The following is a 14,079-nucleotide window of genomic DNA, read 5'->3' as shown; positions in this document are numbered from 1 at the left end:
ATCTGTGTGTGTGTGTGTGGTGTGATCTGTGTGTGTATATATAGAGTAGGTGTAGGTGTGTGTAAGTGTGTGTGTGTGTGTGGGGGGGGGGGGGGGGTGAGAAGGGGTGTGTGTGTTTGTGTAGGTGTGAGAAGGTGTGTGTAAGAAGGTGTGTGTGTGTGTGTGTGAGAGAGATGTGTGTGTGTGTGTGTGTGTGTGATCTGTGTGTGTATATATAGGGTATGCGTGTACGTATGTATAAAGGACATGTATGTATGTATGTATGTATGTATGTATGTATGTATGTATGTATGTACATACATAGAATGCGTGTGTATGTACAGTATAGTGTGTGATGTGATCTGCGTGTGTATATAGAGAGCACGTGTGTATGTATATAGAGTATGCATATACATATGTATACAGAGCATGTAGAGCAAGTAGGTGGCTGGATGGTGTACTGGTTAAGGGCTCTGCCTCTGACACAGGAGACCAGGGTTCGAATCTCTGCTCTGCCTGCTCAGTAAGCCAGCACCTATTCAGTAGGAGACCTTAGGCAAGTCTCCCTAACACTGCTACTGCCTATAGAGCGTGTCCTAGTGGCTGCAGCTCTGTCGCTTTGAGTCCGCCAGGAGAAAAGTGTGATATAAATGTTATTTGTCTTGTATGTACATACATACATAGAGCATGTGTGTCTGTATATAGTGTGTGATGTGATCTGTGTGTGTGTATATAGAGAGCATGTGTGTGTATGCATGTACGTATGTATACAGAGCAAGTATGTACATAGAGCATGTGTATGTATGTATTTAGTGTATGTGTATCTATTGAGAGAATGTTTCCCTCATGAAAAACTCCCAGCGTGAGCCTGCCGTGTCTGCCCCCCAATGTATAAATGTCCCCCCCCCCCCCCCCCCCCAGTGTCTGCATTTATACTTACCTGTCCTGTAGCAGCCTTCTTGCAGGGTCCGTCCATCTTGCCGTATTCTAACAGCCGCATGCACACGTACACGTTAGCGCCCCACCTTTTATGCTAGGCACACACCATACAATTTTCTGGCAGATTTACCTGAAAGATTAATTATTTCCAACATGTCTGATCTGAATTTAGATTGATTTATTTTTTTTTTAGCTTTTTTTTAATAGATTTTTATAGAACTGAAAAAAAACATTGAAAAAAAAAAAGAGCTCGAAAAATCAATAGAAATTTGGACCTGTTGGAAATAATCGATCCGGCAGGTAAATCTGCAAGAAAATTGTATGGAGTGTACCTAGCAATAGCTGTTCAGCTTTTAGTATCATCTAAAAAAAAAAAACTGACAGCAGAGCAGGTAGACAAAATACCGAGCAAAATGACAGCCTGGCTTAGGCGCAGCCAGATGACATCACTGTAACTGTACACTACCACAGGCTAATTTGCATACTGCACAATGATTAGAGAAAGGAGCTGCTTGAGGAAGGAGGGGCTGAAGGAAGTAGAAATCAGCTGGATGGCACTGTAAACTTGCCAACCAACGTATGGCTGCACACACTGCACTAGAATGCAGTAACAGAAATAAGGACATCTGACAGGTATATTACAGCAAACATATATTTTTATTAAGGCAGTATTAAGCAACACAACAGATATTTTTACAGTATCAAATTTTAAATATATTAAATAGTCAGTATTTCACATAAATAAGCCCCTCACCTGGCTTCTGTCTTGTCTTTGGCTGGCTGGCCTGTGTGCTGTAATCTGGCGGTTAGGCTGAGCTTGCATGCTCCGTGTGCGCGGGTAGCATGCGCCTGTCTGGTCTCCGCCGGTCTGAGTGCAGAGGCAGCAGGTACACTGGAAGCTTGCACACTGCGGGGGAGGGCAGGGCAGTTTCTAGACTAAATTGCACCCCCCCAGTTTAGGTAGCCAGGCATAGATGCCTCCACTACAGGGTAGCCCATATAGTTGCCAACTTGCCACCAGTATAGGTTAGATAGGTAGGTGCCTCCAGTATAGGTTAGATAGGTGGCCCCAGTATAGACTAGATAGGTAGGTTCCCGGGTCTTCTCGCCTCGGGTGCATGCAAAAAATACTTTTAATTTAGATCAAAATCTCAATATACAAAAATACACGTAGTAATTGACGAACATTTAAAAAAGGTTGCCATAGACCACAATAAAAAAAGCCATCAAGTTTAAAGGGAAGATCAGCGCATCTAAAAAAAAACAAAAAAAAACTGCACTCTCACCTGGGGCTTCTTCCAGCTCCTGGCGGTCGATCGGTGCCCTCGGTGCAGCTCCTCTCCATCCGGGCATCCATCGGTGAAGAAGCCGATTCGGCTTCCGGGTCGGCGTCATGTGCGTTCCATGGCGCAGGTCACGTGATGTACATGACGTTAACGGGTCTCTACGGCGCAGGCTCAGTAGTTCTGCGCCTGCGCAGTAAAGACCCGATGACGTCTCTACACCACGTGACCCGCCGCCGTGGAGAGCACGGAAGCCGACCTGGCAAGGTCGGCTTCTTCACCGCTAAACGACCGGAGGGAAAGGAGCTGCGCCGAGGGCACCGATCGACCGCCAGGAGCTGGAAGAAGCCCCAGGTGAGTGAAGTTTTTTTTTTTTTTTTTTTTTTTAGTACCGTGAACCTTTCCTTTAACCTGCTGAGCGGTCTGGACGAGCTCAGCTCGTCCAACACCGCCAGAGGCTGCCGCTCAGGCCCTGCTGGGCCGATTTGCACCAAATAAAAAGCAGCACACGCAGCCGGCACTTTGCCAGCCGCGTGTGCTGCCTGATCGCCGCTGCAGCGCGGCGATCCGCCGCGTGCAGCGGCGAAAGAGGGTCCCCCCAGCCGCCCGAGCCCAGCGTAGCCGGAACAAACAGTTCCGGCCAGCGCTAAGGGCTGGATCGGAGGCGGCTGACGTCAGGACGTCGGCTGACGTCCATGACGTCACTCCGCTCGTCGCCATGGCGACGAGGGAAGCGAAACACGGAGGGCCGCTCATTGCGGCCTTCCGTGTTATCTCTTGCCGCCGGAGGCGATCGGAAGATCGCCTCCGGAGCGCCCTCTAGTGGGCTTTCATGCAGCCAACTTTCAGTTGGCTGCATGAAATAGTTTTTTTTTTATTTAAAAAAAACCCTCCCGCAGCCACCCTGGCGATTTAATCAGAACGCCAGGGTGGTTAAACCCCAGACAAGCTACGCAAAGGCTGTAGTCCTCAGTTATCAAATGCTATGGAGAACGGACCGAATCAAAAATAATTGCTGTAAGGATTGTTGATTTCAAGTCCACAGGTAGGTAGACATGAACTTGCATAGATGGAGGTGCCTATTATGTTGCCACAAAACCTTGATCTTGGAGCCAATCGCGGAGCAGAAATCAAAAAGCCTCTATTTAAAGTCAACCAAGCTCTGGACTCAATCGCAGTCCCAATGACAAACAGATGCAAGTGTCAGCAGTTCCTCAGATGGATAGATCCATATGCTGATTATATTCTCCACAGTTTAGTCGTTAGCTATGCAAGCAAGTGGATGCAGATGTGGAAGAGCAATGCAGTGAGGCAATTGGCAAATAGCATTATTGTCCATGTACAAAATGTGGCACCACAGCAGATTGGCAATAGCAGAGCAAGCAGTTTATAGTTACGGCACTGGTGCAATTCGTCAATAAGGTCCGTTATTGTGCCCATAAGGTGGCTCCCAGGGTGTAGTTGGTGGCTTAGTTGCTATAATCTAACATGATTCACCGTCTCCCATGACGGCCTATTCAGAGATAAGCATCTAAAGCATGTCTGCTCGCCGCACATTGCGGCAGACATTTAAAGGCACTGTTTGGGACCCGCCCTCCGTCTCCCCACCGCTTAACCAATCGCAAGCCGCGACTGAGCATAGGTGCCAGGTGCCACCCACTGTGCACGGAGACAGGGGAGTGCGCGCCAAATGTTCTACAGTGGGACGCAAACAGGAAGTGCAAGCGTCCCGCTATGAGCGAGGGGGAAGGTGGAGCGCGGCCCCAAAACACCTATAAACAATTCCTGGACACCCAGATATAATTAAATAATAAACTTTATCGATGCAACATAGAAATCTACGAATGCCCTAATCACAAGGGTCAATGCAGAAACTAATAACACAGAATCCTAATACAAAAATATGAAATATTGAAAAACAGGTAAAGTGGTGACAAAGCCGCACTCAACAAAAATCGCATGCATTCATACATTAAAAGCATGCATATTCACATATGAAAAAGGCCTTCAGTGGTGTGCAGATGCATATGCATCCGAACATCCGCCATCCGAGGGGGAGAGAAAAAAAGCCTTTTTAAATTTTAAAACATTTTTATTGTGGTCTATGGCAACCTTTTTACATGTTCGTCAATTACTATGTGTATTTTTGTATATTGAGATTTTGATCTAAATTAAAGGTATTTTTTGCATGCACCCAAGAATCACTTGATCTCTATACTATTACCACGAACATATAACATACTCAGGTTTTGCGCCACTTGGAAGAGATCTTTAGATGGATATTCTAATCCATGTTTTACTTTCCTTTGGTTGTACAGTGTTTGTCTTTTTTGTGTGTGGATGTAAGTAGGAATAGTAATATATCTCAGCACCAGGTTACAACCCCTAATAACCCATCTGACGACCCATGAGCAATCACTAAAAATGAAATGGTGACTTACCTGGGGCTTCCTCCGGCCCACAGTTGCCCACAAGGTCCCCTGGGATCGTCCTGGCTCTTCTCCCGGTACCGACTGGCGGCTCCATTATGTGACGACTTAATAGTCAGGGCTGCTTCCTCAATTCACGACATCATGCTGGCTGACTATGCGTCATCATGCCGGCCAGCGTGGGAGTCCTGCACATGTGCGGATCAGTATTAGAGATCCTTACGCTGCCCAGTATGATGACGCATAGACGGCCTGCGTGATGTCGCGAATTGAGAAAGCTGGAAGCAGCTCTAACTATTTCAGGCACAAGTTGTCCCATAATGGAGCTGCCAGCCTGGACTGGGAAAAGAGCCAGGAGGACAACGGGGGACCTTACGGCCTATAGTGGGCAGGAGGAAGCCCCAGGTAAGTCACTATTTCATTTTTAGTGAGTGCTCAGGGTGCCTTTTAAGTCAGTAAATAATATTTTAGAACAAATAGAAAAGGCTGAGTTTCTGACTACTTTAAGATGGAAATAAGATTTGAAATGGGAACTTTGTTAGTACATATGTATATGTTTTTATTCTGGGCACTTGTATTGACCTGAGGAAGCCAGCCAAGACCCAGTGAAACGTGTTGTTTTTCAACCATACTATCTTAGGAAAAAAAAACCACATATATACTGTAAGTAGATGAATACTTGCTTTACTTACATAACATATGTATTGCACTGTCCACGGTTTCATTTTACTGATTTTTCTACAGAAAAAAGAGAAAATCTTTCTTAGCATTTCCCACTTTAACTGTGACTATTTTGAAGCCAATCCTGATGTAATTTCCTCCCTTACTCACCACTGCCTGATTTGCCCGCTCTTCACTATAGAAAGTGCATTGTCTCAGCAGGAGAAGTATTGGCCAATCAGAAAGGAACAGAGTTGTGGGAGGGGAAAACAAGAGGGAAAGATGCTTTAGCCTATCGAGCTGCATTAGTTAAGTCTGAAGGCAAGCAGAGAAGCAAAAAATGACAACACAGCATGCCCTTCAACTTCCTTTTTGTGTACCAAATAAGAGTCCGGTAAACTGGGGAATGATCATTTATCAGCCAGAAAAGTAATAGGCCTCAATTCATAAAAGTGCTGTCGGTAAGGTAAACTCGAGCGGGGAAACACCGCTGTCGGTATTTCAGCCTTCAGAGTGGTAATTCATAAAAATGTTTCTAGTTGTGATAGGCGTGCGGAGATATTCCGCTGTAGGCTAGCGTTAGGCTGTCGGGAGACATGCGGAAACAGGAGAAGCAGGCGGAGTCCCTTCGTGCGGTGTTCTCTCTGCAGCTGCTTGGGAGGTCTGTCCCATTCTCTGCAATGTATTCCGCACGCTTCTCGCCACATCAGAGGTAGCGGTAATCCCCGTCTGCATACCGCTTCCTCTAACCTTTATGAATTGACATTTGTTACTTTTGTTAAGATAATCACCGCACAAGGCGGTGATTTATCACTCTGCTCGCGAATGTCGGCTTTTCATGCGGAAAAAGCCTTTATGAATACAGATTTTGCTGTGTGGTCGGTGAAGTGAGCCGTTTTCAGCATTTCCGCATGCGGGAATGCTTTATGAATCGAGGCCATGGTGATTTTAACTTTTGGATTGCCTGGTTAGCATCCTTATTACTTTTTTATCAGATAAAAATAATTGATTTTTGATTATATACCCAACAGTTACACTTCAATATATATACTTTTTCCATTAACCAATGATTTTTCCATAAATAAACCCCCTCCCCATTCTCTTCTTTTTAAAACCTCATGTACAGTGGTGTGAAAAACTATTTGCCCCCTTCCTGATTTCTTATTCTTTTGCATGTTTGTCACACTTAAATGTTTCTGCTCATCAAAAACCTTTAACCATTAGTTAAAGATAACATAATTGAACACAAAATGCAGTTTTAAATGATGTTTTTTATTATTTAGTGAGAAAAAAAACTCAAAACCTACATGGCCCTGTGTGAAAAAGAAATTGCCCCCTGAACCTAATAACTGGTTGGGCCACCCTTAGCAGCAATCAAGCGTTTGCGATAACTTGCAACAAGACTTTTATAGCGCTCTGGAGGAATTTTTGCCCACTCATCTTTGCAGAATTGTTGTAATTCAGCTTTATTTGAGGGTTTTCTAGCATGAACTGCCTTTTTAAGGTCATGCCACAACATCTGAATAGGATTCAGGTCAGGGCTTTGGCTAGGCCACTCCAAAGTCTTCATTTTGTTTTTCTTCAGTGTAACGATTGTGGAACTTTCCCCGTGATCAGCGCACAACGCGTGCGCTGACACGGCGGAAATCCTCCACAAGCATATAATTTGCAGGAACCCAGCAAAAGGTGCTACGCACCCGTAGAGGGAAAATTCCTGTCGGCAGATCGCGCTGGGGAGTGCAGAGGAACCAATCCTCTGTACCTCCACAAATGCCAGACAGGAATTGTACGAAACGCAGAACGCAATCGCAAGAGAGGCGATTGCGAATGAGAATGAGCAAAGGGACAGGTTGTATGTGTGTGCGCCAATCCAGTCGCCACCCCGCGACCGCACACACACAACAGCAGATATGAAATAGGAACGCGATCGCGAGAGGTGCGATCGCCAGACGAGACACAAGGCAGATCAGGACAGAATACTAGGTTAGCAAAGGCACAGCAAATAATACGATGAGGAGATACGGAAAATAACAAACGCTAGCTAACCGCGAACACCGCACTCATTCGCAACAGTGCACGCGGTTATGCGCGGTCTCCACGTGATAAGCACAATAGAGACAAGCACGCCTAACTAACCATTAACAGACAAACATGAAACAGAGGACGCGAGCGCTTGCTTAACGGTTACCTCACCGAGCCTCCAGCAAGCGTAGCAGACAGACACACGAAAACAGGGACAAGCGAGAGATAGGATCCACAGCACTAGCGAAAAGTGGCTAGCGCGATCCAAGTACAGAGTAGCAGAACAGAAGGATCCCCAGCGCTAGCGAAAAGTAGCTAGTGCGATCCCAGGAGACAGAACAGAAGGATCCCCAGCGCTAGCGAAAAGTAGCTAGCGCGATCCCAGGAGACAGAACAGAAGAGATAGCTGGTAGCAACCGCTGCACCAGCTATACTCCAAGAACAGAGATTAGAACCATTTCCTGTCGACCACCATAGGGACAGGACAATGGCAACAGGCAAGACAAGACAAGACAGAACAGGCAATACAGATAATACAATCCTAACTGCACTAGGGAAATCTGCCTAGCGCAGATTCAGGAATTACTCTAAGCTGATGTTCAAACAGAGAGCAAGGCTGACACCCCACCAGGAGTGTTACATAGGACGAAATCCTTATGAACAGCGAAGCATTGTGGGAAAGACATAGTACTTATAGTACACGCCTCCAATGAATGTGGCCAGGCAATTTGCATGACAACGTATGCAAATTCCTCTGCAAGCACAAGCTGCAAAACTGACAGAAGCTCTTCTTTCCAGAGTCCTGCAGCATGCAAACCTACACAATGGTCAAAAGGCTGGCTGCCTGCACAGGCAGCTGAGCAAATCATCACATTCAGCCATTCAGAGGTGGATTTGCTGGTGTCTTTTGGGTCATTGTCCTGCTGCAGCACCCAAGATCGCTTCAGCTTGAGTTGACGAACAGATGGCCGGACATTCTCCTTCAGGATTTTTTGGTAGACAGTAGAATTCATGGTTCCATCTATCATAGCAAGCCTTCCAGGTCCTGAAGCAGCAAAACAACCCCAGACCATCACACTACCACCACCATATTTTACTGTTGGTATGATGTTCTTTTGCTGAAATGCTGTGTTACTTCTACGACAGATTTAACAGGACACACACCTTCCAAAAAGTTCAACTTTTGTCTCGGCGGTCCACAAGGTATTTTCCCACAAGTCTTGGCAATCATTGAGATGTTTCTTTAGCAAAATTGAGACGAGCCTTAATGTTCTTTTTGCTTAAAAGTGGTTTGCGCCTTGGATATCTGCCATGCAGGCCGTTTTTGCCCAGTCTCTTTCTTATGGTGGAGTTGTGAACACTGACCTTAATTGAGGCAAGTGAGGCCTGCAGTTCTTTAGATGTTGTCCTGGGGTCTTTTGTGGCCTCTCGGATGAGTTTTCTCTGCGCCCTTGGGGTAATTTTGGTCGGCCAGCCACTCCTGAGAAGGTTCATCACTGTTCCATGTTTTTGCCATTTGTAGATAATGGCTCTCACTGTAGTTTGCTGGAGTCCCAAAGCTTTAGAAATGGCTTTATAACCTTTACCAGACTGATAGATCTCAATTACAGTACTTTTGTTCTCATTTGTTCCTGAATTTCTTTGGATCTTGGCATGATGTCTAGCTTTTGAGGTGCTTTTGGTCTACTTCTCTGTGTCAGCTCCTATTTAAGTGATTTCTTGATTGAAACAGGTGTGGCAGTAATCAGGCCTGGGAGTGACTACAGAAATTGAACTCAGGTGTGATAAACCACAGTTAAGTTATTTTTTAACAAGGGGGGGCAATCACTTTTTCACACTGGGCCATGTAGGTTTTGAGTTTTTTTCCTCACTAAATAATAAAAACCATCATTTAAAACTGCATTTTGTGTTGAATTATGTTATCTTTGACTAATAGTTAACGGTTTTTGATGAGCAGAAACATTTAAGTGTGACAAACATGCAAAAGAATAAGAAATCAGGAAGGGGGCAAATAGTTTTTCACACCACTGTACATTACTAATAGGACCTATTGTTCAGTTCTGCAACACTATTGGATGGTTGAATGTATAAATAGGTCTGTTTATCTGGCCATGAAGTCATACAACCCTGTTGCCTGCTTTGGAGTACAACATCTTGTTGTTTTGGATGGGATACATTAAGACTCAAGTAAATAAAAAGTTTTAAATATTTTTTTTCTGTGATAATTAATATGTGAAGATCATGCAGATTTTGTGACATCATTAAAGCGGAATATAACCCTGCATTTCAACTTTGCTCTAAAACATTATTTACAGCATATTATATGCAAGCAGCATTTTTTTTTTACTAGACCAGCATTGGAAGGGTTACACATAGAGCTTTAAAGTTCCGTGGAGAGAAATTCTGCTGCAGCCGAAGTTTAGATATACATTTAAGTAAACACAATGTAACAAGTGAGGAATGTGACTCACTCTCTCTCTGTGTCCCGCAGCTCCTGCACAGTCAGTGTGTGTCAAATTCACCACTTGTTACATTGTGTTTACTTAAATGTATCTAAACTTCGGATGCGTCTGCATTTCTCTCCACGGAACTTTAAAGCTCTGTGTGTAACCCTTCCAATGCTGGTCTAGTAAAAAAAATGCTGGTTGCATATAATATGCTGTAAATAATGTTTTAGAGCAAAGATGAGATGCTGAGTTATATTTTGCTTTAAGAGGTGGATTGGCATTGGTCACCTCAAATATGAGATTACAAATCTTCTGCCAGTTTGGATAGCGGGATAATGTTGGATAATGTTTTAGAGCAAAGTTGAAATGCAGGGCTATATTCCGCTTTAAATATACTCATAGAGAGATTTAGAGCTGGTTATTTCTATGTTGAAATTTTACAACAGTGGGTCATAGTGGTAGCAAGATTTTGTCTGCACAGTAAACTTGAAGGTGATAGTTTTCTTTGAGGCGAGGATGAAAGTGTTTGCATGACTAATTGGTTACTATGTCTACCTGATAAGAGTTGTGGAATGGAAAGTGTGAAGTTGAAACATGGACTTAAAGAGAACCAGAGATGATTTAAAAAAAAAAGCTTTTATACATACCTGGAGCTTCCTCCAGCCCCATACGCACGGATCGCTACCACGCCGCCGTCCTGTGCTGCCTGGATCCACCGGTACCGGGTCCCGTCATTGCCGCGAGTCAGCCGGCGAACGCGGCCGATTCTCCGCATCACACGGCGCTCCCTCTATACAAGTATGCATGAGGCTGCCTGCTGCGCAGCCGCATGCGTACGGGTATGGAGGGAGACCCTGTGATGCGGACAATTGGTCGCGTCCGCCGGAAGTGACGGGCCCGGTACCGGCGGTTCCAGGAAGCGGAGGATGGCGGCGTGGGAGCGATCCAGGCTTATGGGGCTGGATGAAGCCCCAGGTATGTATAAAAGCCTTTTTCTATTTCTACATTGTATTCCTCTCTGGTTCCCTTTAAAGTGGATCAGAGGTGAACTTTTACACATTGCATAATTGTGTTCCTTTCCTATTGTTTATAGGGCATTCCTCAAGCCAAATACTTTTTTGTTCCCTATAAACTATAAAAAAGCCACGCCCACAGGTTTTCAGAAAGCCAAGGCAGTAGCAAGGGCTCATGGGAGCTCAGTCTGGGCAGGAGGAGGGGGAGGTGTTACTAGCCATTGATTTCAGAGGCAGAGGGGAGGAGGGAGGAGGAGAGGGGATTAGGCTGATGGCTCAAGATACAGATCAGCCTGCTTCTGTGTAATGTTTACAAACAACATGGCTGCTGTCATTGTATCACAGGAATACATAATAATATTCTATTAAAACTGTTTGCAGCTAGATTTGCTGTGTAAACCATCTAAACTTTACATAAGATATATAGACAAGTTACTTGTTCTAGTTAGTTTTTCATCTCTGATCCACTTTAATATCAAACCTGGCTGTTCCTGCCTGACAGAAAAGTCATTGGAACTCTCACAAATGCCTATCTCCTGAAACCCTCAGACCCGCCAATACATATGGTAATTGATGAGATTTTCCATTGTTCGATGCTTCCACTGGAAACAGGCACCCAATTTGTACATCACAGGGTCCTGCTGGCAGACTTCCTAACCTTTTATGCCCTGTTGTATCAACTGTTATCACCTGTTACCACCTGTTGTTCTTCAAAGGGAAGGTTCAGGGAGGGAGGTAAAAAAAATAAAAATCAATCTCCACTTACCTGGGGCTTCCTCCAGCTCGTGGCAGGCAGGAGCTGCCCTCGCCGCCGCTCCGCAGGCTCCCGGTGGTCTCCGGTGGCCGACCCGACCTGGCCAGGCCGGCTTCCAGGTCGGGCTCTTCTGTGCTCTAAGGCCCGGCACTTCTGCGTCCCACGCGGGCGCGGTGATGTCATCGGACGTCCGCCGCGCTGTACTGCGCAGGCGCAGTAGTTCTGCGCCTGCGCAGTACAGCCCGGCGGACGTCCGATGACGTCATCGCGCCCGCGTGGGACGCAGAAGTGCCGGGCCTTGGAGCGCAGAAGAGCCCGACCTGGCAGCCGGCCTGGCCAGATCGGGTCGGCCACCGGAGACCACCGGGAGCCTGCGGAGCGGCGGCGAGGGCACCTCCTGCCTGCCACGGGCTGGAGGAAGCCCCAGGTAAGTGGAGATTGATTTTTATTTTTTTACCTCCCTCCCTGAACCTTCCCTTTAACAGCTAATTTATTATAGTTTTTGTATACCTGAGGTTAGGTGCTGTCAATTAGCTAATTTGTTTAACTTGGGTATGTCTGTACCTACTTTCTAGAGCCTTTAGAGTAAATTTATGGGCGGAGTCGATTTGTTAGACTCTTTTGCAGCAAAATACAAGTTTCCACTGAAGTTCTGCAGCTGGTACCTTTACATCTTTTGGCACACCATTATTCTAGCTGTGATCAATGCTTGGCTCCTGTACAAAAGGGACTACAAATCTTTGGATATCCCAAGAAAAAGATGCTAAACAGGAGAATGTTTCAGGCCCAGTTGGCATCTTCTCTTATCCTGATAAGAACGGTTTGGTCAGTGTCAAAGCGAGGGCAATCATCTGCAAGCCCAGTTTCCTCCAGGGGGGCACCTTGACTTCCCAAAAGAGGCAATATACAGATAATGGAGGTTCTTCCACTGCCAAGACAGCCAGAAAGTCAAATGCACACCCTCCAAAGGAAATTTGCAAGGACACGATTGGACATTTTCCCATCAAAGCTGATAGAGGACGGTGCCGACACTGTGCTTAAAGGCTACACCAACACACTTTGCACGAAGTGCAAAATAACTGCTTTTGGAACTACCATAATTGAATAAATCAACAAATACAACAAGCATGATTTGCACATATAGGCCTCGATTCATCAGTTTGCAGTAAACATTTGCTGTTCATTAATTTACCGCATGCGATAATTACAGAATGCTTAATAGTATTCAGCAATTTTTTTTAGTTGTTGGCAGGTGTTCGTTAAAAGATCGCTAGTGTTCGGTAATGATGCGGTAAGCATGCGGTAAATATCGACACTGGCAATCTTTTAGCGAATACAAGCAGTTTTCAAAGTGCATTGTGGGTATTACCTTGCACATTCAGTTGTAACTGACAGCAGCTGATATATAACTGACAGCAACTGGTATATTTCAGTTCTGACAATCTTGTCAGAACTGGAAGGGATCACTGTAAGAAGAAAATGGTGAGCTTCTGAGAGGAACGGACGGTGAGGTAAGGATGTAATATTCATTTGCAGCTACATCATGTGTTTATTTTAATTTTACTCAGTTCAGGTTCATGTAAAATACACCGACAGCAGAAACATAAATAACGGCAGGGTAGTGCAGGCGATATTGCACTCGGAATTTACTGCCCTGACACGCCCCCTTTCTGATTCTTGAATACTAGTTTCAGAAAATGTACTGCACAATTACCACACACGATATTGACATGCGATGTCATTCATGAATATGAACTTCTGCTACATGCTTCCGCTAAATTACCGAACGCTCGATTAAGCATTCGGTAACACCTGATGAATCAAGGCCATAGTCTGGATCCAGTGTTTGTTTGTTTTTGTTTTTTTATGATGCTTATTTTTTGTATTAAATTGATAATAAAAATTACTTTTTTTTCTTTATTATACTATTGTTATTGTGTATATACATAAACTTATGTGTCTATACATAAACTTATGTGGGTCTTTATAAACTGTAAAGTACAAAAACACTTTTAATTGTTCCTTACAGTGATACTATTGAAATTCTGCTACTCTACAAGCCCAGCGTTGCAATTTTACAACATCCTCTCCAAAAGTTACTAAAATGTCTAAATAAAAAAAAATACTGATTTAGGCATCACAAGCCTCATATAACAACATATGAAAGGCTGTAAAAATGTTTTGAATTTTTTTTTCTATATTTGAGTCTCTGGGGGTTAAAAGGAAATAAATCTGGCAGCCTTCAAATCCCTCCTACTTCAGTGTTCCTTTAAAAGGGCACCACACCCGCTATTTGTTTTGCATAGGGAATGCCATTTTAAACAGGATGATGGGTTAAGGTTAGGTGCCCACCAAGGGGGGGGGGGGGGGGGATTAAGGTTAGGCACCACTAGTGGAGACTTCTGTGTGAGAGTAGGGAGATGTTATATCATTGTAAAATATTGGTAATTATTACAGCTTTTCCTTTGCCCTTTTAAACAGTGTCTTTTTCAAATGTACACATTTCTCTTATTCCGTTTCTGAGACAAATTGGTAATTAATGGTAGTATGTCT

General features: G+C 44.6%; 1 protein-coding gene across 1 annotated transcript in view; it reads left to right on the top strand.

Annotated features, from left to right (window-relative positions):
- KDM4B (lysine demethylase 4B) overlaps positions 1–14,079 on the top strand; it is a 731,006-nt gene that overhangs the window by 56,824 nt on the left and 660,103 nt on the right. The gene's annotated exons all lie outside the window — the stretch shown is intronic.

Source organism: Hyperolius riggenbachi, chromosome 1 (assembly GCF_040937935.1).
Source record: "Hyperolius riggenbachi isolate aHypRig1 chromosome 1, aHypRig1.pri, whole genome shotgun sequence".
Classification (NCBI taxonomy): domain Eukaryota; kingdom Metazoa; phylum Chordata; class Amphibia; order Anura; family Hyperoliidae; genus Hyperolius; species Hyperolius riggenbachi.
This window is presented reverse-complemented; position numbering and strand designations above follow the sequence as displayed.